At 39.3% G+C, this 14,153-nt stretch overlaps 1 non-coding gene across 1 annotated transcript; it reads left to right on the top strand.

The window, feature by feature from the left end:
• Nucleotides 1-12,733: 12,733 nt before the first annotated feature.
• Nucleotides 12,734-12,864, top strand: LOC129691422 (small nucleolar RNA SNORA17). The gene has a single exon (XR_008722461.1). It is a non-coding gene; the product is annotated as a small nucleolar RNA SNORA17 (small nucleolar RNA).
• Nucleotides 12,865-14,153: the final 1,289 nt, after the last annotated feature.

Below are 14,153 nucleotides of genomic sequence, written 5' to 3'. Positions count from 1 at the left end.
TTCTTTGGGTCAAAGAATTGTGGAACGCTTATCTTGTACTAACTGGCTAAAATATGCTTGTACGTGAGTATATGCCATGAGTGTCTTTCTGGTTCTGGATTACCTCATCAGGATGATCTTTTCTAGTTTCATCCATTTGCCTACAAATTTCATGGTTATCTTGTTTTTAATAGCGGAGTAGTATTCTGTTGTGTAAATGTACCACATTTTCTTTATCCATTCTTCAGTTGAGAGACATCTAGGTTGTTTCCAGTTTCTGGTTATTATGAATAAAGCTGCTATGAACATAGTTGAGCAAGTGTCCTTGTGGTATGTATGGTGAAGCATCTTTTGGATATATGCCCAGGAGTGGTATAGCTGGTTCTTGAGGTAGAACTATTCCCAATTTTCTGAGAAAGCACTGGATTGATTTCCATAGTGGTTGTACAAGTTTTCACTCCCACCAGCAATGGAGGAGGGTTCCCTTTCTGCACATTCTCGCTAGCATGTGCTGTCACTTGAGTTTTTGATCTTAGCCATTCTGATCAGTGTAAGATGGAATCTCAGAGTTGTTTTAATTTTAATTTTCCTGATGACTAAGGACACTGAGCATTTCTTTAAGTGCTTTTCCACTATTTGATATTCTTCTGTTGATAATTCTCTTTTTAGCTCTGTACCCCATTTTTATTTAGATTATTTGGTTTGTTGGTATTTAATTTCTTGAGTTCTTTATATATTTTGGATATTATCCCTTTGTCAAATGTAAGATTGGTAAAGTTCTTTTCCCAATCTGCAAACTGTCATTTTCTTCTATTGACAGTATCCTTTGTCTTACAGAAGATTTACAGGTTCATGAGGTCCCATTTATTAAGTGTTGTTCTTAGAGCCTGAGATGTTGGTGTTCTGTTCAGGAAGTTGTCTCCTGTGCCAGTGAGTTCATGGCTCTTCCCTACTCTCTCTTCTAATAGATGTAGTATATTGGTTTTATGTTGAGGGCTTTGATTCACTTGGACTTGAGTTTTGTTCAGGGTGATGAACATGGATCTATTTGCATCTATCTACATGTAGACACCCAGTTAGACCTGCACCATTTTTTGAAGATGTTTTCTTTCTTCAAAGATGGCTTTGGCTCCTTTGTCAAAATTGAAGTGTCCATAGGTGTGTGGGTTTATTTCTGGTCCTTCAGTTTGATTCCACCTATCAACTAGTCTGTTTCTATGCCTGTACCATGAAGTTTTTATTACTATTGCTCGGTAGTATAGCTTGAAGTCAGGAACCTCCAGAAGTTCTTTTATTATATAGGATTGTTTTAGCAGTTCTGTTTTTTTTTTTTTTTTTTCATATGAAGTTCATAATTGTTCTTTCAAGTTCTGTAAAGAATTGTGTTGGTATTTGATGGGAATTGCATTGAATCTGTAGATTGCTTTTGTAAGATGGCCATTTTTACTATGTTAATTCCACCAATCCATGAGCATGGGAGATATTTCCATCTTCTGATATCTTCTTGCATTTCTTTCTTCAGAGACTTGAAGTTCTAGTCATACAGGTCTTTCACTTGCTTAGTTAGAGTTACATCAAGATACTTTATATTATTTGAGATAATTATGAAGGCTGTTTTTTCTCTAATTTTATTCTCAGCCCATTTATAATTTGTATACAGGAGGGCTACTGATTCTTTTAATTAATTTTGTATCCAGCCACTTTGCTGAAAGTTTTTATCAGCTGTAGTAGTTCTCTGGTAGACTATGGGGGGGGGGGTCATTTAGGAATACTATCATATCATCTGTGAATAGTGAACTTTGACTTCTTCCTTTCCCATTTATATCTCCTTGATTTTCTTTAGTTGTCTTACCATTCTGGCTAGGACTTCAAGTACGACATTGAAGATATATGGAGAGAGTGGACAGCCTTATCTTTTCCCTGATTTCAGTGGAATTGCTTTAAGTTGGAAATAGCTTGCTGTATGTTGCCATTATTATGTTTCAAAATGGAGTCTTTTTTGTAATTGTCAAGTGTCCAGGATTTCTAACTTTCTTTCACTTTCTGTATTACTACCACCAGCCCCAAGAGAAACAATGAACTCTATCATCTCTCCAAAAGGATTTTCTAGAAAAGTGTGATTGAAATGCATAAAAATATAAATTTCTAGGAGTTCAGTGGTCATATGGAGTAGACCTTTGTGTCTACTTGAAATGAAATTTGCTCTTATATTTTGGGGAGGTTGTTTTTAACTTAGTGTTATTTACCTCCACCACTATAATGCATAGTTCATTGCAGAGAGCTTTCTTCTTTATCATTCTAATAGATACTCAGGTCCAACTCAGAAAGAAATTACTGGCTGCTATGGCTGATTCACATATTTTAGGTTATACTTTAACAGAAAATATTCCTTCTAACAATTCATGCTTTTTGTTCAAGCCTATATTGTACTCTTTGTGATTCTGTACTACTATTTTACTCTGGCTTCATTTTCTCCTCAACTGAGCTTTAGGAAGACAGGGTAATTCCTTTTTAATTCTGGTGGTTTTCATAGGTTTTATTTTTAAAGAAAAGTTTTAGATGATCAGAGAAATAAGGTCTCTATTAGGCATTGGGTATCCCTAATCCCCAAATCTGAAATATGGCCAAATTTTAATGCTTGTAAGCTAATATGACATGGTAAGTGGAAAGTCCCACACCTGACCTCATATAACTGGTTGCTGTCAAAACCTAGATACCCTAAAAATATCGAATGAAATTACCTCAGTCTATGTGTTTGGGAATTTGTCAAACAAATGGGTTTCATATTTAGATTGAGTCTCATCCACCAAGAAACGTAACTGTGTGAGAATGTGTCCGCTGCCTCCACTGTAAATTTATCCTCTTCATGTTCAATGCTCCTTTACAGGAAGTCACAGGGTACAGCCCACACTTCAGGAGTAGGAAGTAATGTAAGAGTCAAGAAGAGGATTACACAGATTTTTTTGTTTTTGTTTTTGCATTAAAAAAAAAACTAATAGGATGCAACAAAAGGAAGATAACAGAAGAGGAATTTTTGATGCTTGTCCCCTATAGAAACATCGATGTGTTTAACACTCAGTAGAAAAAAATTCCTTTTGCTTAGGGGAAAAGAGAGATGTGAGCACCAGACTTTGTCTAAATCCCTAACATCAGTCTACACAGGAAAACCCAGTGTTAGGCAGGTCCTAGGCAGAGCCCCTAGACCATACCTCCTGCAGACAAGCTCTGGACAAGGCAAAAAAAAAAAAAGGAACCAAAAAAAAATCTATGGAATTTATGTAACAGCATCAAAAGAGCAAATGCTTGATGTATAGGGTTGAAAGAAGGAAAGGAGAGAATCGGCCAGAACAATTATTTAAAGAGATAAGAGCAGAAAATTTTGCACATCTGTGGGAAGATGTAAATATCAATATTCTGTAAGATTAAAGTTCTCTAATCAGATTCTAACAAAACAAAACTATTCAATAATTACTATAATCAAGCTGGGGAAAAGGAAAGACAAAAAAGAGTGAAGGATAGTTCATTGTTACTGTTTGTGCCTAACACACACAATGTCCTAGGCTCAGTATGCAACACCAGAACACAAGGATAAAAAGTAGACAAAAGGAAGATCCTAAAAGCATCAAAAGCAATGATGTATATCACACGCATAAGTGCTTTGTGAGACTAAAAAAATATTTTGGAGCACAAAATATAAAGGGCAAGAGAAAGTGGGGTGCCATATTGAATGTACAAATGGATACAAATGGCCAGGGGAAAATGTTGTGCTGATAAACCCGACTTTGAAAATAAAAGATAAAGACTTCCCCAGGAGTGAGAGATGAGGGCATTTATTAATGCTGGTCCTGAAGGAGATGAAATACTAGCCAGGTCCTGAGGAGATGGCTCAGCAGGTAAATCAGTTGACCTGGATGAGGACCAAAAAAGCCAGATGGATATAATGCCTGCCTTTAATCCTAGACTCCATTCTGGTGGAGACAGAAGTCTCCCAGAGCAAACTGACTATCCAGACTGGCTCTAGGTTCATTAAGAAACCCTGACTCAATATATAAGGTGAAGGACAATCAAGGAAGATGCCAAAGTCAACCTGGAGCCTTCACAAAGACCTGAACGAACAGATGTGCCAACACACACAAGAACAGAGTTACACATGCATATCACATGTAAACATGCATACAAAACTAACTAGATTAATTAATTTTTTCATGCCTCAATCAGTAACAAAAATATATATGAAAGTATAAAACTTGCTGGTACAAGCACCACTATAATAATGGGTACAAGTCACATTTCTTGAATGTGAATGCTAAAGAGGAACCACTACAAGTGACATAGCACATTATAAACAGATGCTAAATTGTGACACCAAAACGTAAAATGGCAATGGTAAAGCCAAAGGGTTGTTTGTATCGACAAGGGTGTCATCAGCTTAAAATATCCTGTCATAAACACAGAATGATTTAGGCAAGTTTCACGGTAACCACAAGCACAAAAGGTGTACTAGACACATGGAATGCATAAGAAGTGACAAAAGCATGCCGGGAAAGGAAGTCATCTAACCACAAAGGAAGATGACAGAAACAGGAATGAAGGAACAAATGGGCAATTCATTTGTCTATAAACTGGTTAAATAATCTAGTAAAAATTCTAGCCATCAATAGATGGCACAACCAGACCCTCCCTAGGAAACACTCACTTCACCTTTAAGAACATGTTAAAGCCAAGCACTCTGCTGCATGCTTGTAGTCTCAGCACTCAGGAGACAGGAGCTGGTGGATCAAGGAGTGCAAGACCAACCTGATCTACACAGAAAGTTCCAGGCCAGCCAGGGCTTCAGAGAGAGAGAGACCTTGACTAAAAAAGCAAACAAGTAAACAAGTGTAAATAATGGAAAGTAGGGGCCTGAAGAGATGGGCTAGTTGAAAACAAGGCCTTTTTTTTTGCCTCACAGTTAGAGGTTATAGTACCTCATAGAGGAAAGCCGCAGCAGCAGGGCCTTGTATCAGCTGACCACATGGCATCCACATTCATAGTCTGGAGGACAAAAAGGATGTTATTGCTCACCTCACATTCCCTCTTCTGTACCCTCCAGAATCCCAGAGAGTGGCAGCACTTTTCATTTAAATTTACCTAATATACATAGTTTCCATAGGCTTATCACAGGCATCCTTGGAGACCAGCCTGATCTAGCCAGTTCCTCTTAGCCATGCTTAGGAGGCTGGTGCTTCTGCCTCTGTAGGTTGATGATCAATATAACCCGTTATAGGATAAAGAGCTGCTGAGTTTTGTTCCTTAGCAATTTATTGACAACTTCTGCATCTATGTTCATTAAGGATATTAGTCTGTAATTTTCTCTTTGTACTCCTATTTGGATTTGGAGGCAGAATACCATTGGCATCATAAAAGAATCTTGAAAGTATTTATTATTCTTAAATCTGGGGGGCAGGCAATATTTCAATGACTTAGAATTGGGTCATGAAACCATCAAACTATTTCTTTGACAAGTGGCTTAAAGTTACCGGTTCAACCTCCTTACTCATTAGTGGTCTACCCAGGTTTTCCACTTCTTCATGGAACAACTCTCTGAGTCACGTAATTGGTTGGCATATAGCTGTTTATGCTCATTTCTTATTCATCTCTGTGTTCTCTGTTGCAATGTTTGCTTTCTATTTTATTTACTTGAGTTTTCATTTCCCTACAATTTTCACTTGTTTTCCTTTTGTAGAAGCAATTCTTTGTCTTGTTGATTTTTTTTCTTGTTTGTCTAACCCCTAGTCAAATTATTTCTGTTTTGATAGTACTACTAGTTTCTATCTTATCCTAACTTTAGATTAATTTATTCTTTTTTCTAGATCTTTGAATTGTAAGGTTTGAGACCATTTTTCTTTATGTTGGCATTTTCTTCTACAAACTTCCTTCTTAGAATCACATTTGATCTATCCCGTACATTGTATTATGCTGTATATCCACTTTTGTTGTATCAAGATACTTCTTCGCTTCCCTTTTAATTGCTTCTTTGACCCTCTGGTAGTTCAGGTGCTATTAATTAATGCTTATTAATTTCTATGTGCTTTCTAAACTTCCCCCAACTTGCCCTGTCACTGATTTCTAATTCATATCATTATGATTAGAAAGATATTTGATGATTTAAAAAAAATTTCAAGTCTAGCTTTGAGCCCTAACACGTAACCCATTCTGGAGAATGGTCAGCTTGGACTTGAGAAGACTGTGGCTTTTGCTGCTTTTCTGTTGGTAGAGTGCAGGTTGTCTGCCATTTCTTTATTTATTTCTTCCTGGATGATCAGTCTAACACTGGAAGTCCTCTGGTGTCATGGCATTGCCATCCATTAGCTCCTTAAGACCTATATATGTAGGCACTTTGATGTTGGGTGCATACATATGAAACTGTGATATTTTCTAAACGAGTTGAATATTTTACCATTGTATAAAACATCCGTTGCCTTTTTTTTTTTTTTCCTGACTATGCATAGCCACCACTGGTCTTGTTTGAAATACAGTTTTCATTCTTTGTATTTTCCTTAATAACTCTTTTCGAAACCTGAAGCTTATCCATTTATCTGCACTTGCTGGCCAGTGAACTTTAGGCATCTGCCTGTTTTATCTTATGAAGTGCTGGAAGAATAGACTCACAATTTTATACCTGACATGTAGGTACTGGGAATCTGAACTCAGGTCCTTGAGCTAGCAATAACTTCCCTTTACCAACTAGGTCTTCTCCCCTATTTCCTAATATTTTACTTTCTATTTACACGTGTTTACTTGTTTGCTTTTTTGAGTCATGGTCTCTCTCTCTCACTGAAGCCCTGGCTGGCCTGGAACTTTCTGTGTAGATCAGGTTGGTCTTGCACTCCTTGATCCACCAGCTCCTGTCTCCTGAGTGCTGAGACTACAAGCATGCAGCAGAGTGCTCGGCTTTAACATGTTCTTAAAGGTGAAGTGAGTGTTTCCTAGGGAGGGTCTGGTTGTGCCATCTATTGATGGCTAGAATTTTTACTAGATTATTTAACCAGTTTATAGACAAATGAATTGCCCATTTGTTCCTTCATTCCTGTTTCTGTCATCTTCCTTTGTGGTTAGATGACTTCCTTTCCCGGCATGCTTTTGTCACTTCTTATGCATTCCATGTGTCTAGTACACCTTTTGTGCTTGTGGTTACCGTGAAACTTGCCTAAATCATTCTGTGTTTATGACAGGATATTTTAAGCTGATGACACCCTTGTCGATACAAACAACCCTTTGGCTTTACCATTGCCATTTTACGTTTTGGTGTCACAATTTAGCATCTGTTTATAATGTGCTATGTCACTTGTAGTGATTCCTCTTTAGCATTCACATTCAAGAAATGTGACTTGTACCCATTATTATAGCGGTGCTTGTACCAGCAAGTTTTATACTTTCGTATAATTTCCTGCTACTGTTTAGAGTGTGAAGACACTGATTGATTGATTGATTCATTGATTGATTCATTGATTCATTGATTCATTGACTGATGCATGTTTTGGTGATATGCATGGTTATATATGTGTATTCTCCTGTGTGGGGTACATCTATTGAAAGAAACTGAAGAAGACACCGACACACAATATTCCGCATTCATGGTTTGGAAGAGTTAACAGATCGCTTTGGGCTGTGCTACCTTAAGTGACCTACAGGTTCAATGCAATCTCTATCAAATTTTAAAATTCTCCATATCAATGAAAACAACCTAAAATTTGTTTGGAAATGCAGAAATCCCCAAGTAGCTAAAATAATCTTACTCAAAAACAACAAAGACAGAGGGTCACAATTCCTGGCCTCAAAATACATTATAAAGCTTTTATAATCAAAATGTCATGCTATTGCCTTTCAAACTTTGATGATGAGAACAGTAAGAAGTATTAAATTAAACACAGGTACTTATATTACTTCATTTTTGACAAAGGTCCCAAGAACGCATAACAGGGAAAATATAGTTTTTCTAATCATCAATTGTACTAAGAAAATTATATACCCACATGCAGAAGAATGAAATTGGATTTTATTACATATAACACATAAAAATCATAATGTGAGTTAAACCTCAACATAAGAAACCCTCTCCCTACCGAACCCCCCCCAAAAAAAACACCTACTAGACAAATACAGGAGAAGGAGCCTGAGGCAATAGCTCAGTGGCTAAGGTGCTTAGCTTGCAAAGAATTTGCAAAGGTGCAAAGCTTCCTGAATTTGGTCCTTAGAACCCGTATAGAAAATGCCTGGCAGAGTGGTGCATGGTTGTGATCTAGTGCTGGAAAGGTCGACAGCTCTCTGGATTCAGTGGCCATGCAGTCTAGCCTGCTTGACAAGCGAAAGGCCAGTGTGAGACTCTGTCTCAAGAAAAGGGGGATGGCACCTGACGAAGAACATCTAGAGCTGTCCTCTGGCTTACACAGCCATGCACATATATGTAGAAACCTATGCACATGTACATATATGTATAGAAATAAAACAAGGAGCAGGCTCTGTGACACTGGTCTGGACAATGGTTTCTTAGATGGAAACCAAAACAATAGACTACTAAACAAACAAACAAACAAACTAGACAAACTGAATAATGCCAAACTAAACTTTTCCTGCAAAGCCAAAGAGACAATCAACGGAGTGAAGGGACAAATCTGTGCATTTGAGAAAATATTTTCAAAAGTTACATGCACCAGCAGGCTCATACACAAAACATATAAGGGATCAGACAATCCAACAAGAAAACAGCTCTGACAAAATAGACAGTGGATGGAGACAGACATTTCTCAAAAAAAAGATATACAAATGCCCAACAGATAGATGGAATTATATATATATATATATGTGTGTGTGTGTATATATATATATATATATATATTATACATATAATTTATAGTTCAACAGTCCTCCAGGTGAGAAAAACCTCTTTTTTTTTCTAGGAAAAAAAACCCACACCAAGAAGAAAAAGGTGAGCAAAAGGCTGTGGGATTCCAGGGTTGTCAGCTTGTGTCACAAGGCTAGAGTCCTGTGCTCTGCACCTTTATTTTGGCTTGCAGCCTGTTTGTGATTTTTTAGGAGCCATGTGTTAAAAATGTTTTTTAAAAGTATCATTGTTATTTATTGAATGAAATAAATCTTTTTGTTATGATGTCAACAAAATTAGTTGCACAATCACTATATGCAGAATATTACGAAAGATATTCTAAATTATTTTTAATATTAAATTTACTTTGTGCCATTGAAAGGTAGAAACACTTTATTTAGAAGTATTAGACTATGAAATTTAGCCAGAACATATTCCCAAAGATGGATGGTTTCTCCTCCTCCATCTTTTCCTCCTCCTCCTTCTCCTTCCATTCTTCTCCTCCCTTTCAACCTCCTCCTTCCCACCTCACCCACCATTTCACATAAAATGGTTAATACTCCTGTCTCTGTTCCCTGAATGTGCAGTTCCAGGCATCAGTCACTATCTTGAGCTCTTGGGAGTGAATTTTACCATGAATCTAATGTGGTTTAGGCTTTGGGGACCCTCATCTGTACAGTCTCCTAAAGCCAAAGAGTCATACTTTAGAACCATTTTAGTTACAATAATTCAAACATGTATGAGCGTCAGGATTCTTCAAGCCTGACTTTTTTGGTAGCTATTACAAAATACGGAAGTGTGAAAGTGGTGAACCATAGGAACTCTGGGAATAAAGGACAACCCAGAGCAAGGAAGGAGAACACATGCATCTAAATTTTCCAGAGTGACATCTCAGGCAGCCCTGAAGTTTGGGTTTCCTCAACAGATGGAGAACTGAGTCAGATTCAATTTCTATGGCTCTTTGGAGAACACCTTGAGCAAAGGACAGAGCCACCTGAGCCAAAAGATGGCCCTGCAAGCAAAACAGATGATTATAAAACCACTATCAAATTTCCCCATGGCAGGGCTTGTGTTTTGTTTGTTATCAGGAAAAGTGTCTGGACACACTCAGTCTGTTTCATAAAAGTTCCAGTTCTCAAGGAGCACTTTTATTTTTCCTAGGTGTCATCTCCGCTAAAAAATATATATATTTTTTTCCTCAGGGTTGCTGCTAATACTACCTCTGGGGGATTAACAGACCATTTTCCTCAGTTAATTTAATCTGTCCATAGTCTGCAACAGTAGACTCCCACAGCTCAGGAATTCCACTCTGCAGGAAGAGGGCTGTGCAGTTATAGATTCTGGAATGGAACCCATTAAGGATTTCATTCCTTTGCTAAACTGTCAATGAAAACTGGAAGACACACTGCCTCTATTTTAAACAATCTCTTTCTTTTAAAATCACATTTATTTATTTATTTATCTGTTTGTTTGTTTATTTATTTCTCTGAGGTAAGAGTAGTTATTTATTTATTTACTCATTTATTTACTCATTTATTTATTTATTCATTTATTTATTTATTTATTTATTTATTTATTTATTTGGGGTAAGGGATTTATTTATTTACTTATTTACTTATTTAGGTACATGCACCATGATATATATATGGAAGTCAGAAGAAAACTTGAAGAAAGTTGGTTTTCTCCTTTCACTTGCTGAGTCCTTGGGATTAAACTCAGGCCATCAGGTTTAGAAGCAAGAGCCATGGCCTAGTAATCCCTTTCTTGTACAAACGTATGTGGAACACGGCGATGCTTAGTCACAACTCATTGCTCATTTATGAAATGCTTTGACTGCTTTAGGTCACATGACAAATGACGTGCTATAATCATGCTCGTGCTAGCAGTTCAGGAACTAGGCTTTTGAACTGTGAGTTTCATTGACGAGAACAGCTTTAATATCCATTTTCATTAATATTTCATGTTAAAATGCTTTACATACCTTATATATAACCTGCTAACATTGCAAGAAAACATTCTAAAATTCAAAGAAAAGACATTGAAGCAATAAGTGTTATTTTTATGTTTTTAGTATGTTCTGTCAGTGCCCATTTTTGAATTTGAGATATCGCTTGACGTATGAATAAATATATAAATATTTAAGGATGCCTGAATTTGAAGTGCCTTTTCAAGAAAAGAATATTTTCAGTGGCTCTAAGAGTTAATATTTGTTAAGCTGTAAAGAAAAATAAATAAAACAAACAGTAGCTTGCCAAACTAAGCTTTTTCTTGTTTAATCTTAGGTCTGGAGATTTTTTACAGCTGCTGGTGTTGGTTTGGTGAAGCAGAAGCAAGGTTTTAATGCTTTTTTTCTGTCACAAAATGATTGTTGTTCTAGCCACTAAATCTACCCTCTAGATGGAAAAACAAAGACAAACAAACAAACAAACAAACAAAAAAAAAAACTAAGAGTTAAGAGCACATACCATAAGAAGCACATGTATGCAGAAAGCAAACATTTCCCCAGAAGTGATCAACAGGCTTTCGCCTCGTGTCACTGACACCAGAGAAGACTACTCCTCATGTACAAGAAAACCAAAAGGAACATTTGTTGTATTTGTTGTATTTTATCTGTTATTTCTTACGGAACTAAAAACTGAACCCAAAGCCTTGCAAGTTTTCTACCTGGGAGCTACATCCTTAATCCAGCAAGTATTTTCAAACAGTTATTTATTTTGTAGCCCCTGTGCCAGAGAAAGACAAAGGAACGAGAACTGTAATCAATCAGAGGGCCATCCTACAGTATCTTCCATCATTCCTAAAGGTAAAGTTCTCCAAGAGTGATGAATGTGTATGTTTTAGAGAGTGCGTAGCTCACTTGGTAAAGTGCTTGCCTGGGAAGGAAGAAACCTGGCTAATCTTCCTCCTCCCTCCCCAGAATCTACGGAGGCATGAAAGCAAAAACCAAAGCTTGATTGCACATGCTTGTAATCCCCGTGATGGGAATACAGAGACAGGCGGGTCTGTGAGGCTCCCAGGCCAGTCAGTGAAGCCTAGTCAGCAAGCCCCTGCCGGTAGACACTTCCTTCAAGAACAAGGCTGATGGCGAATATCAGGACAATGAGCAACTAGTAGCAATAGATGTGCAATTATCATAAAAACTGTACTTACTTTCTTCTTTATACAGATCTGACAGGTGAACCACCAGGCTCTTCAATGGTGACTTGCTCCCTGGACTCATGAGCACAGCTGTTTTGAGACATTTCTAGATAGATGTTCTGAGTCACATATGTTAAGTCCCCTCCTATTTCATCAATAAGAGTGGGTCACTTTGCATGCCTACCTTTGGGGAGTAGAATAGAGAAGGATGTGTGTTCCTGCCATAAGAAGGAGTCACAAGGAATAGAAATCCAATAGTTACTCTACTTATTGCTGTAACAAAATAAATAAGAAGCAGTTTAAGACAGGAAATGTTTGTTTTGGCTCACACTTGGAGGATATTGTCCTTCATGGTGGGGACAGCATGGCAGCAGAAGCCAGAGGCAGCTGCTCACACAGCATCTTTGGTCAAGAGAGAAGTTAATGCCGATGTTCTGCTCACTTTCTCCTCTTTATTCACCCTGGAAACCCATAGGATGGTACCACCCGCATTCAGGACAGGTCCTCTCGCCTCGGTAAAGCTCCCTGGAAATGCCCTCATAGACGTACCTAGAGGAATAGTTCCATTTAGTTAACTTGACAGAAATAAAAATATTCCACCCCTTAAAAGTTTTACTTTAATTTCATAATGCAAAATACATCTTTGAAAGTACCCATGGTCCTCAACAATCCCACACTGTTCAAAAAATTCAAAGTCTCTTCTGGAATACAAAGCAATCTTTTTAGTGGGAGCACCTAAAAAGTAAAATCACTGCTTCCCCTGGAGGCAGTGCAGGTGTGGCTGCTGTGTCACACATGCACCAGCAGGTGGCAGAGAGGAACGAGGCAGTGTCCACACTGGGTGTGCTGACCTGTCACATCTGAATGATTAGCAGCTGAACATTCCCTGAAAAGAGAGAACCTGAGATGACCACCAGGCTGGCACCAGGCAGGCCTGAAAGGAGAAGACCATGGTTCTGGTGGGTGTGAGCCCAAGGCGCACAACCCTCTCAGGGTGCCACTTGGGAGAGCTGGGCAAGCAACAAGCCCAAGATGATCACCAGTGGTCACTCTAGGCCCTGGACAGGGAGCTAAGCTGAGATGACCATCAATCTGGCTCAGTGTAGGCTTGGGTGGACAGATCATGCCCAGAGATGACCATAATTCACAAACAGGCCATAGCTCTCCTGAGACCACACCAGAGATGGCCCCAGACACTCAGAGCCCCAGGGGCCACTAAAAGGAGCAAGTAAGTAGTGAAAAAAAAAAAAAAGAAGAAGAAGAAGAAGAGAAGGGAAAACAGAAGGGTGCAGGCACAGCAAAGAGGGGCAGAACTGGAGACTTGAGGGTAGTGAGGAACAGCCTGGTGTGAGTAGCCAGTGATGCCACCTGGGACTATGGTGGGGTCCTGGCCTCTGCTGCCGAGGGGGGGCCACTGCTGGCTTCATGGTCCTGCAGCAGCAGAAGCCTGTTACCACCAAAGACTAGGATGACATCCCTGGTCTGGCCCATCTCCTGGGATCATGTTGCTATCTGAAGGCTGTGTAGAACTTGTCCCACCTCTCATCTGGGCATTGTGGGAGAGCTGGCTCTGGGAGCATGAAAGAAGGAAAGCTGACCCTCTCCCTAACTAGCTGCAGTACTCGGGAAAGCGGCCCTGACACATTGCAGTAGCAGCAGGTGAGCTGACCCCAAGAATAGGAGTGTTCAAGAGCTGGCTTTGCCACTTGTCTTCCATGCAGTGTCATGGATGAGGGAGAGATGCCTTCCCTCTTGCCTCTTGTCACCTACAGTAGGCAGGAGAGCTGGCCCTGAGATCATCATAGTGGGAGAGCTGGCCCTGCCCTTCACCTGCTGCAGCACTCAGGAGAGCAGGCCCTGCACCTCACTGGGGCAGTGCAGTGGAGCTGGCCCTGAATGGGGGTCCAGGTAAGCCAACCCAAGTGTGTGAGCACAGGAGAGCCAGCGCTGCCTCTTGTCTGCCTGACAGAGGCATGGACAAGGAAGAGAAGCTCTCCTCTCTGCCCCCTCATCCCTCACCATCTATGGCAGTTAGGAGAGCTGGCCCTGTGGTCATGAGAGTGGGAGACTGTCCCTGTCCCTCATCAGCTGCAGCACTTGAGAAAGCAGGCACTACACCTTGTAGGGCTGGCCCTGAGTGCAGGGATTGCCAGTGAGCCAGCCCCAAAGGCAT

Source organism: Psammomys obesus, unplaced genomic scaffold (assembly GCF_907164565.1).
Source record: "Psammomys obesus unplaced genomic scaffold, mPsaObe1.curated_primary_1811, whole genome shotgun sequence".
Lineage (NCBI taxonomy): Eukaryota > Metazoa > Chordata > Mammalia > Rodentia > Muridae > Psammomys > Psammomys obesus.
Note: the sequence above shows the minus strand (reverse complement) of the source record. Positions and strands in the feature narration are given on the sequence as shown.